The sequence below is a fragment of the Artibeus jamaicensis genome, unplaced genomic scaffold, assembly GCF_021234435.1.
Source record: "Artibeus jamaicensis isolate MK-2021 breed Jamaican fruit bat unplaced genomic scaffold, CSHL_Jam_final contig_241, whole genome shotgun sequence".
Lineage (NCBI taxonomy): Eukaryota > Metazoa > Chordata > Mammalia > Chiroptera > Phyllostomidae > Artibeus > Artibeus jamaicensis.
The window spans coordinates 2,113,501-2,125,018 of record NW_026521509.1 but is presented as its reverse complement, the minus strand read 5'-3'; the positions used below and the strand labels follow the sequence as shown (position 1 = coordinate 2,125,018).

General features: G+C 41.3%; 1 pseudogene; it reads left to right on the top strand.

Moving 5' to 3' along the window:
- Positions 1 to 2,017: 2,017 nt before the first annotated feature.
- Positions 2,018 to 2,456, top strand: LOC119038995 (ubiquitin-conjugating enzyme E2-17 kDa-like; annotated as a pseudogene).
- The last annotated feature ends 9,062 nt before the right edge of the window (positions 2,457 to 11,518 follow it).

The window sequence follows — 11,518 nt, the reverse complement described above, 5'->3', positions numbered from 1 at the left end:
CATCATCATTACATTAGCCAAGATTAAAATGAAGGAGAGAATTCTAGAAGCAGCAAGAGATAAAGGGACAGTCACCTACAAAGGAGTTCCCATCAGACTGTCAGCAGATTTCTCAAAAGAGACCTTACAGGCAAGAAGGGGCTGGAAAGAATTATTCCAAGTCATGAAATCCAAAGACATACAACCAAGATTGCTCTATCCAGCAAAGCTTTCATTTAGAATGGGAGGACAGATAAAGTGCTTCTCAGATAAGATCAAGTTCAAGGAGTTCATCATCACCAAGCCATTATTATATAAAATGTTAAAGGGACTCAACTAAGAAAAAGAAGATAAAAAAGTTGAACAGTGAAAGGACAGCAAACTCACTGTTCCTAAGATCCACACCTAAAACAAAAACAAACTAAGAGAACAGCTGGATCAGGAGCAGAACCATAGAAATGAAGATCACATGGAGGGTTAGCAACAGGGGAGTGGGTGGAGGAGAAGTGGGTAGAAGGGACAGAAAATAAGTAGCATAGACGGTAGGTAGAAAATAGATAGGGGGGAGGGCAAGAATAGTATGGGAAATACAGAATCTAAAGAACTTGAGACATGTGATCATAAACTAAAGGGGGGAATGGTGGGGGAGGGGGTGTGCAGGGTGGATGTAAATGAAGGGGGGAATAGAACCACTGTAATGGCATAATCAATAAAATATATATTTAAAAAAGAATGTATTGTTTTATCACCAACACATGTGCACAATGGTTGCTTTTGACTAGGACCCCCTTAGGGTGTGGGTATTGGTGTGCAACTTCTTTGTAAGAAAAGGCCCCATCATAAAGGGCCCATAGGGATACAGCTCACTCTCCAGGGCATCTGTGTCCATAGAGAAGAGAGGGAAGTGAGCTCAGGAGGGAGAATCACTAGGAGAGAGACTAGCACAAAGCCAGAGGGGACAGCGTTCACGGAAGTGAGTCTGGGTGAATGAGGGGTGTGGGAATTCATGGAACCAATGGCTCCTCTGAATTCGGGTGACTCTTAGCATGGGTGGGGGAGGTACCTGAGACCCAACTAACCAGGGCAGGTTCCCATGGTGGGCCAGCAAGGGATCCTGGGCTCCTTCCACCCCCACCTCCTTCACCTTTCCCTGGTGTCTCGCCCTGCCTCCCGCATCATTCCCCTCCTTGGTCCCGCCCCCCATTCCCCTCGGTGGTCCCACCCACTTTCTACCTTCTCTATTCCCTCTCATTCCTCTCCATGGACCCTCCCTCCCTCCATTCCCCTGCATGGTCTCTACTGCCCTCCACCCCTCCATTCACCTCCATTCACCTCCATGGGCTGTCCTGCTCTTCCAGAGCCCTACATTCCCCCTCTATGGCCCCTCCTTCTCTCCACCCTCCTATTCCTGTCTCCCCATTTTGCTCCACAGTCCTTCCCACCCTTCTTCCCTCCCCCTCTATGGTCCGTCCCCCCTCCCCCCCATTCTCCTCCATGGTCTCTCCCTCCCTCTACCCCATCTGGTTCAGGCCCACTATCTCCCTTGGCCCCACCCCCACTGACTTGCTGATGCCACAAGCGGGCCCTCGTGACATCCAGACACCTAGTGTGCTTGGCAGGGCCAACGGCAGAGGCAAGCGAGCCAGGAGGAGTGGTTGGTCTTGTTGCGAAGTGGTAATGTGTCTCGGTAGTGCAGCCTCCGGGCTCAGAGTCTGAGTGGTAGACCCAGCAGTGGAGGACGAAGAGATGGAGGAGCCAGGGACCAGCAGGACACAGGTGAGCAGTAGCCCCTCAGGTCCAGCCAAGTCCCCAACTCTCCCTCCTTCCCCCTTCCCCCACCATTTCTGTTGGGGGAGCACCCCCTCACACCCCACAGCCCAGCTCCATCCTTCTTACCCACCAACCTGGACGGTGGCTACCCCTCTATCCCTGGCCCCCCTAGGCAATGCCCACCCTAACCCATGGTCCCCCCTTATCTGCGGTCCCCTCTTGTCTCTATCGGGATGCTCCAAAAGGGCCCATTCCCATGGACACGTCCATGGGTCTAAAGCACCTGGAGAAGGAACTGATGGACATCATTATGGACCCCCCTCCCCTGTGCTCCACGGAGCCGGTGAACGATGACATGTTCACATGGAGAGGGGTCATCATGGGTCCCCCCAACAGCCCATACGAGGGAGGGGTCTTCTCACTCAACATACACTTCCCATGTGGGTATCCCTTTCACCCTCCGTGGGTTTACTTCACCACCCAGATATACCGTCCCAATATTGACAGAAGAGGACATATCTGTCTAGATACTCTCAGGTCCCAGTGGTCTGCCGCACTGACCACACCCAAAGTATTGTTATCCATCAGCTCCATATTATGTGACCCCAACCCTGATGACAGTTCTGTCCATTGTGAGAATGTACTTAAAGGACAGGGGCACATATAATGCCATGGCCCAAACTTGGACCAGAAAATACACCATGTGAGTGAGAAGTAAATGATAACCCATCACCTTAATAAAACACCTGACTGTGGAATGGGCTGTGTTTTTACTGCTTTCTGGGAGGTGTAGTTTCCCCTTCTTTCTGGGCACATAGTGAACACCTGCCACATCAAGGTGTGTGGAGGGAGGCCCAGAGGGTGGAGCAAGGTTGGGGGATGGGTGAGTAGGAGAAAGGTCAATTTTAATGAATATTTTACTGAAAGCCTTGGTGCATAGTAAGCATGCAATAAAGTCACTTCTAAGAGAGCTGATTCTCCAGTATGAAGTGGGAAACATTCTACACCAACTAATGTTGCTCTGGGTATGTTTTTAATTAGTATTTCCTATCAGCCTTCATTCACAAAAGCTACTGAGGAGGCTGATATGAGAATATCTCACAAAGCACAAAGCTGATTTGACTGTCATTTCATAATTAATATAATTATTGGGAACTAAGTAGGTGCTAATGAATATGGGCATTCTACCAAAAGCTCTTCCCTGATAAATTTATACATCAGATATTCTAATGTCCACATTAGGGATTCATACAAACTCTGAAATACATGTGGGTATGGATGTTCGCATGTTCCCGATCTTACTCCCCTTTACTGTAATTTGTCTGCAGCTGTAGTTTTATTTTCTAAAGCATAATGATGTTTCACTTATGCTTTTAGCTGTTGTCTTTTACATTTAAAAGATTGTCAATGAAGATTATTAGCTTTCCGGAAATGATGTCTTTTCTACGGCTGCAACACTCACTGTCAAGACAATTGCTTGCTCGTGTGTGTGCACACACGCGTGTGATTTTTCCCTGACCTTTGACCATTCCTGTAGTTGCTGTTCAACTAATAAAATTGGCGTAAGTTGTTATGGAACTGTTTTTTGTGTTTTATAGTCTGCTTCTAACTGTGTTTTTATTGCTTGTTTTGAGAGTAGTGGTGGGTGTGGAACATGATCTGCCAAGCTGAGGAAAAGAAATGGAGTTAAAAATATTCGAGGCCAATTCCAGGTCTGTCTGTGACTTGCTTGGTGGCTTTGAAAAAGTTAACTAGCCTTACCATCTTTTAGGTTCTTGGACACAGCATGCTTTGTTCCCTCCATTGGAAGTATGGCTTAGTCTCTTCCCATGCCGAGAGGAAATTGAGAATTGATGAGAATAGACATGATAGCCATATTTGTGTGGTGGAGAGCTGACGTGCTGCACACTGATTGCTTTGTATTCATTTGGTTCTAATATCAACTCAATACACAGACAGAACAGGGATTGTGAGTCCTATGTTGTTGCTGAGAAAACTCAAGTAAAAGGCAGCTAAGTGGCTATTTATGAGAGAGAGAGTACATGAATTGGGTCTCTTCATCCCTCGTGCCTTGAATGTTTTTCTTTACATGTAGAACACTAAGACTAAATCTCTACGATATTCCCTTGTGGGGTCAAGTACTGCCAGTGGAAGAAAGATGCAAATAAAATATAATTTTTCTTGCTATCAAATTCTCAAATAGTGAAAAACATTACTGAGGTTTGGTGAAGGTGTGAAGGAAGCCACATGTATATTGCTGGTGGGTTTCCAAATACAACGGTTTTTGAGAACATGTGACCAGTGTGTACAAGAGCCTTTCAAATGTGTATACACTTAATTATAGCAATGCAAGTGTGTGTGTGTATGATCTTGTATATATGTAATCTTGTCAGTGGTTATGCCATCCTAGTGGGATTATAAAATTGTGAGTGATCTTTGTTCATTTCCATGCTCTATATTTTACAACACATATAAACACATACTACATGATAATAATGAAAACAAAAATACTTAAATATTCTCAGATTTCGAAAGGGCCAATTTTTGCTACAATGGAACTTCATTATTTTTGTGCTTATTATCTAAATAGTAAGCTGTACAAAGTTTTAATGACCAAATGTTGCACCTCATCCTTAAGAGATCTTTGTCATCTTCATACAGTTTGTTGCTAGAAATAGAAGCAATACATTGCTCCGAACAAACAGAAGATATAAAAATGCATGCCTACACATACTGTTACGTAGTGTGACTGGGTGTTACTGTCTTTAATGTATGGATAAAGTCAGAATTCTCTTACAAAAAAACACATGCCAGTTTCTTGTCCCTGAATACCTTAGATAGTTTTTGTTTTATGTCAATGCTAAATGCTTAGAACTCAATGTCAGTTTATAATTTGCATTTGCTGAATCAGGGGTGTCAAACTCATTTTCACCGGGGGCCACATCGGCCTCATGGTTGCCTTCAAAGGGCTGAATGTAATTTTAGGACTGGACAGATGAAACTGCTCCTTAACAGTTAAGTGAGAGCTTGGCACTGCCATTGGGTAGAAATAAGGTGCCAGGCCAGATAAAACAAGGTGGAGGGCCAGATTCGGCCCACAGGCCTTGTGTTTGCCACCTGTATGCTGGGTGGCATTTTAAAAATAGGTTTTGAAACTACTTTGGAGACTTTCAAACGGACATGGAAAAAAGATTCCTAATCACCCCCAGTGCCTATGGGTACCACCATCTCCCGTCTCGCTGGGTCACATGACCACAAATGCACGTATCCTGCAAATGTCCAATTTTCTTGACCATCTTGTTAATTAAATCCATAAAAAATTAACAACTAAATAAAAAGTAAACAATATTTGAAGAATTGCTCATTCAACATAACTGAGCCTCCTAAACTATCGCTGGTCAGGAGGCAGGATAGGAAGAAGCCAAGAAAAATCCAGGGCAAATGGAATGAGGAAATGGAGAGAAGAAAGTCCAAGTAGGCCAATCAGGCTGAGCAACTCACAGCCAGCTGGTGAAGGCCAGACCTCATCTCCCCGAAACAAGGACACTTGAGAGCCAGTGCTTTACACCTCTCCTCTGAGACCAGAGAATAAATGGCTTACATCATTCTTGTCTGAAACATAGAGAACAGAGACCCAGTGAGTGCCGTCTGTGCCAGCCACACCCAAGGACATATGAAGTCAGGGGGAAACAGAAAACAGAAACCCCATTAGAGCCACAGAACGTAGAACAGGAATTATAGAAAGCGTATATTCTAGTTTTTTATAGCTTATTTTATGGTCTTTGTAATGACCCAGTCAAAATAAAGTTCTTTAAAGGTAGGTATTATTTTGATGATGTTGGAAGTTGTGACAAAGAAATTTATTAAAATATTTGCACTTTTATTTTGACTCGTTATCTCCTATTTTCTCTTAACCCAGTTTTTTGCCTCTGGTGTAGCTTCACCCAACTCTTGACCAAAACCCCTACCTTTGCCACTCTTTAATACCTACCTTCTTCTCAAACCTGATCACAGCCATAGCAATTCTTTTTCTAAAAAAAGATTTTATTAATATATTTATTTTTAGACAGAGTAGAAGGGAAGGAGAAAGAGAGGAAGAGAAACATCAGTGTGTGGTTGCCTCTCACTCGCCCCCTCCTGAGGACCTAGCCCACAACCCAGGCATGTGCCCTCACTGGGAATCGAACCTGAAACCCTTTGGTGTGCAGGCCAGCACTCAGTCCACTGAGCCACACTACCTGGGGTGCAACTCTTTAGTATTGCAGCCATATATCCAGTAAAAGAAAAAGGTGTCACTTTATTAACACAGAAATTCATTCAAAATAATGATTGACCTGTTGTAATATAACATATGCACTGTAGCTTGATTTTTCAGAGTCAGCATTTAAATTTGATGCTAAAACTTTCAACCTATAAAATTTAGGCCAGTTGCATGAAGAGGTTTACAGATGGTCTTATGTTGTCTAACTCCTTGTAGACTTCAAGGATGTAACTTGGGCCCTGACCTGCTATGGTTCAGTTGGTTGGGTGCTGTCCTGCAAAAGGAATGATTGCTGGTTCAATTCCCAGTTAGGGCACATGCCGGGGTGTTGGGTTTGATGCCCAGACGACTGATGTCCTCTCTCACATGGATGTTTTTCCCCCCTGTCTTTCTCCTCCCCTTCCCCCCTCTCTCTAAAAATAAATAAATACAATCTTTAAAAATGTATAAAAAGGATATAACTTGAATGAAATGAGCATTTTTTTCTAGAGAAGACCTGCACATCAGCTCTGTGTGATAAACTACTGCAAGTCAATGATGGTGACCTAAGAAGCACCTGCTAGAAATTTCGTGCCTGACTTTAACAAAACAGGATTCTTCTCATGGAAAAGACTTCCTTAGTGCAATGTTAGTATTCTAAGGTTAATGCTACCCTGACCGAAGACCTAGGCTATGAATCTTGAGGCCAAGTTTCTTCTGTGTAGCAGGGGATCAAAGCAATTATGAATGGGCCAGTTGAGGGGAAACGATGAAATGCCAGCTCTCACCAAACAAAAGTCTGACAAGTGCAAGGTGACCCTCATTATCTACCATGATCTGAAAAATAACTCTAAGGTGAAAAATTACCCTTTTTCCAGGTTGCTAATGAGAATACTGGGATTCTTAAAGTTCCTGCAAAGTTCCCAAGTACACGCAGCTAAGAAATACCTGAGTAAGAATATAACCCAGATCTGCTTGGATCATGAGGCAAGTGTTTTTTTTTTTTTAATTTATTGCTTTTAGAGAGAGAAAGGAAGGGGAGAGAGAGAGAAAAAAGGAGAGAGAGAGACAGAAAAAAATACTGATTCACTGTTCCACTTACTGATGCATTCAGTGGTTGCTTCTTGCATGTGCCCTGATCGGGATGGACCCAGCAACTGTGGTTACTGGGTGACTCTCCAGTCAACTGAGGTACCTGCCCAGGAAGAGGCCACGTTCTTTGAACCGTGCCTTACTTGTTGCAACTTCCCAAACATAAGAGTGGTGAGACTCAGGTAACGGTAAATGATATTTGTAAAAACTGTTTTACAAAAAGGTTGAAAAGAGCTTTATGGAATAATTAAAATGAGGCCTAGAAAGTCAAGCAACATTAGCTCTTTCTCCCCTGTTTCTTTATGTAGAGTGAAAATGTTTGAATTGCCACATGTTGTTTATCATTCTTTCCCAATTCAGGAATTCTGGGTCTTTATGATTTGGGGAATTTCTACAACTTTTAGTAGAAAACTAAAATTTGTGCTAAATTTCGTAAGCTTTTCATATGATTTTACCTCATTTCAGGGTTAAATGTTGAGGCAACAGAGACTGTCATTGGTGTTAAATATTATTGTAAATGCAGAAAATTCAAAGCATTCTACATACCCTGTTGGGAAAAGGAAATTAAGGTTGAGGACATGAAAGTTAGAAACTAGAGTATATATTTAAAACAATCTATAATATGTAATAAAACTCACGAGAGAGGTAAATCATATGTTCATTTGCATTATAGTTGTTGATGAATATACTAACACAAAAAGCACTTATTATTCTTCAAACATATCCACATGTGACACATGCAGTTAAAGATTTGTATTTTCTCTACATTGATAAACTTTTATGGGGACTTATGCATTTCCCATATGATCAATGATTTCTAAAAAGCTGGAAAACTAGTTTTCACATTCCTAATTTTCATAGGAGCACCTGCAAATTTGTCATAAATGATAATGTTTTATTCATTTTAACTGAAGTAGTGAATAGATGACCACAGCCTGTTCTTTTTAAAAATTTTGAGTAGTTAAATTAATTTTTACCTTGTGAAATAATTTTTATTTATGATAAACATAAACATTTTCCTTAGAAACTCATGTTAGTAGCATCTCAATTTTTTATTAGTTATTCAAAATACTAGGTGCACTTTTTCTCAAACACTCAGATATTTATATACAGTTTAGATCAAAGGTGATAAAGATAGATAGCTATAAACAGATATTGCATATATGTGCATATGTAAAAATTACAAGCTCTAGACTTCCGCCAAGTTGGAGGCATAGGTGGATGTGCCGTGCCTTCTCACACAACCAAGTTTAGAGACAACTAAATATTAGCAACAGAAAACACAGCCAGAACACAGAAAATTGAACTTTTCGGAAGTCTGTTAACAACAAATTCTTCAGCCTGACCGGTAAGGGGCGAAACCAGCAGCTGGCGGAGCGGGGTTGCACGGGAAAACTGGGTCAGACCGACTCAGGTGCTCGGAATCCAGGCGCAGGGTTGGACCTGGTGAGCAACCGAGCGAGCGACCAAGCAAGCGACCTGGGGAAACAGCGAGACAGCAGGGCTGTGGGTTGACTGTGGTCTCGCATTTGTGCACGGATAGGCAAGCAAGGGAGTGGGCGATTGGACCGGAACCCAGTGGGTCCCAAGAGCAAGCGGCAGGGAGGGCGCCACCATTTCCCTGCTCTGACCCCACCTCCACATACAGAGTCATAATTCAGCGACTCTGAGTGGCCCGGCCCAGGTGAACCTCCTAACGCTTTGCTCCTCACCCAGCGGCAGGAAACAGCAGAGGGTGCCGCCATTTCCCCGCTCTGACCACGCCCCCACATAAGCGTCACAACCCAGCAACCTGGGAGTCCAAGGCAAACGAAAAATGGCTCAAGAAGATCTCAAAGCCCCAGATCCTATAAATCTAAGCGATGAAGAAATAGCAAAACTCTCAGATGCACAGTTTAAAACACTGGTGATCAGGATGCTCACAGAACTGGTTGATTATAGCCACAAATTAAACAAATATATGAAGGCGAAACTAATTTAAATGAATGGAATTGCACAGGACACCAATAGCAATGAAAAGGAAACTGGGACTCAAATCAATGGAGTGGACCAGAAGAAAGCAAATAATGGCCAAACAGAAAAGAGTCAAGAAGCAAGAATTCAAAGAAATGAGGAGAGGCTTAGGAACCTCCAGGGCATCTTTAAACGCTCCAACATCCAAATTATAGGGGTACCAGAAGGGGGAAAGACACAGCCACCAGTGGAAAACTTATTTGAACAAATAATAAAGGAGAATTTCCCCAATCTGGCAAAGGAAATAGACTTCCAGGAAATCCAGGAAGCTCAGAGAGTCCCAAAGAAGTTGGACCCAAGAAGGGACACACCAAGGCACATCATAATTACATTAGCCAAAATTAAAATGAAGGAGAGAATCCTAGAAGCAGCAAGAGCTAAGGGGACAGTCACCTACAAAGGAGTTCCCATCAGACTGTCAGCTGATTTCTCAAAAGAGACCTTACAGGCAAGAAGGGGCTGGAAAGAGGTATTCCCAGTCATGAAATCCAAAGACCTACAACCAAGATTGCTCTATCCAGCAAAACTTTCATTTAGAATGGAAGGACAGATAAAGTGCTTCTCAGATAAGATCAAATTCAAGGAGTTCATCATCACCAAGCCCTTATTATATGAAATATTAAAGGAACTTATCTAAGAAAAAGAAGTTAAAGAAACATGAACAGTGAAAGGACAACAAACTCACAGTTATTAACAACCACACCTAAAACAAAAGCAAACTAAAAGGACAGCTAGATCAGGAGTGGAAACATAGAAATGAAGATCTCAAGGAGGGTTAGCAACAGGGGAGTGGGAGGAGGAGAAGGGGGGAGAAGGTATAGAAAATAAGCAGCATAGACAGCAGATAGAAAATAGATGGGGGGCAAGAATAGCATGGGAAATATAGAATCTAAAGAACTTGAGACACATGGTCATAAACTAAAGGGGGGGTAATGGTGGGGACGGGGGGTAGGGTGGAGGGGAATGAAGGGGGGAATAGAACAACTGTAACAGCATAATCAATAAAAATTTTAAAAAAATAAAATAAAAATTACAAGCTCTTATAAGAAACAATAATGTAATGCTAATGTGAAATGTTCAATAAATGTCCTCATAAATAATATGCTGGATTCTACTTTTGTAATCAAGTTTTTTAATTGAATGAAAAGTTACATAAAATAAAATTCAACATTTCAGTGCACAAAATGCTTTCTAATGTTTTTTAGTATACCATTTACAATGCTGTGCATCCATCACAACTATCAGAAGAATATTTTCATGATTTCCACAATAAAAAATAATAACTGCAGAGCCCATCTCCTCCAGAACACCCAAAGAAGAACAACCCTGACATCCTCTGCCAGGCCAGCCTGACCCTAGCCCAGAGTTACTTCTCTCATCCAAAATTTATCCTTTGGGAAACACAGGCAGCTGCAGCACCATCATCCTTTAAATTTAGATAATTTATTTAAGCATTTATTCCTAATTTTCCTCCGTCCTTGCACCACCCCAAACTTTGGGCAACACTAATCTAAACTTTTTAAGGTTCATTCATGTTGTAGCAAGAGTCAGTATGTCAATAGCTTTCATGAATGAATAATATTAAATTCTTTGACTATCCTACATTTGACTTATCTGTCAGTCAATTAATATTTAGGTTATTTTCACATTTTGACTATTATCAATAAAAGCACTCTGAACATTAATGTACATGATTTATTGGAAATACACATTTTTAATTTTAGTCTACACTTAGGTGTAGAAGTGTTAGGTCATATGATACCTCTAAATTTAACTTTTGAAGAACAGGCAAATAGTTTTCCATAGCAGCTATAGCACTTAGCATATCCACCAGCAATATATGAGGGTTCCAATTTATCCACATCCTCATGAACAGTTATTTTCTGCTTTTTTATTCTACTTATTCCAGTGAGTGTGAAGTAGTATCTCATTGTGGTTTTGATTTGTATTTCCTTAATTTCTAATGACATTGATCCTGTACCCCTATGCTTATTGGCTATTTGCATATCAGTTTTGAATAAATGTCTTTTTAAATCCTCTGCTCACTTTTAATTTTTTGTATTTTTGTTGCTAAGCATTAAGAGATTTTATATATTTTGGATACTTGACCCTTATTAGATATATGACTTAGAAATATTTTTTCCAATTAATATAGTCTTTTTGCTTTCTTAATAGTGTCTTCTGGTGCACAAAAGATTTTAGTTTTGATGAACTCTAACTTATCTATTTTTTTCTTTTATTGCTAGTGCTTTTGGTGTTATTTTAAGAAACTATTGTCTAATCCAAGGCCACAAGACTTGCTTCTCAGTTTTCTTCTATAAGGTTTATCATTTTAGCTATTATTTTTAGTTATTTGATATGTTTTGAGTTAATATCTGTATATGTTTTGAGATAAGATTCCAAGTTTATTTTTTGCATGCCAGC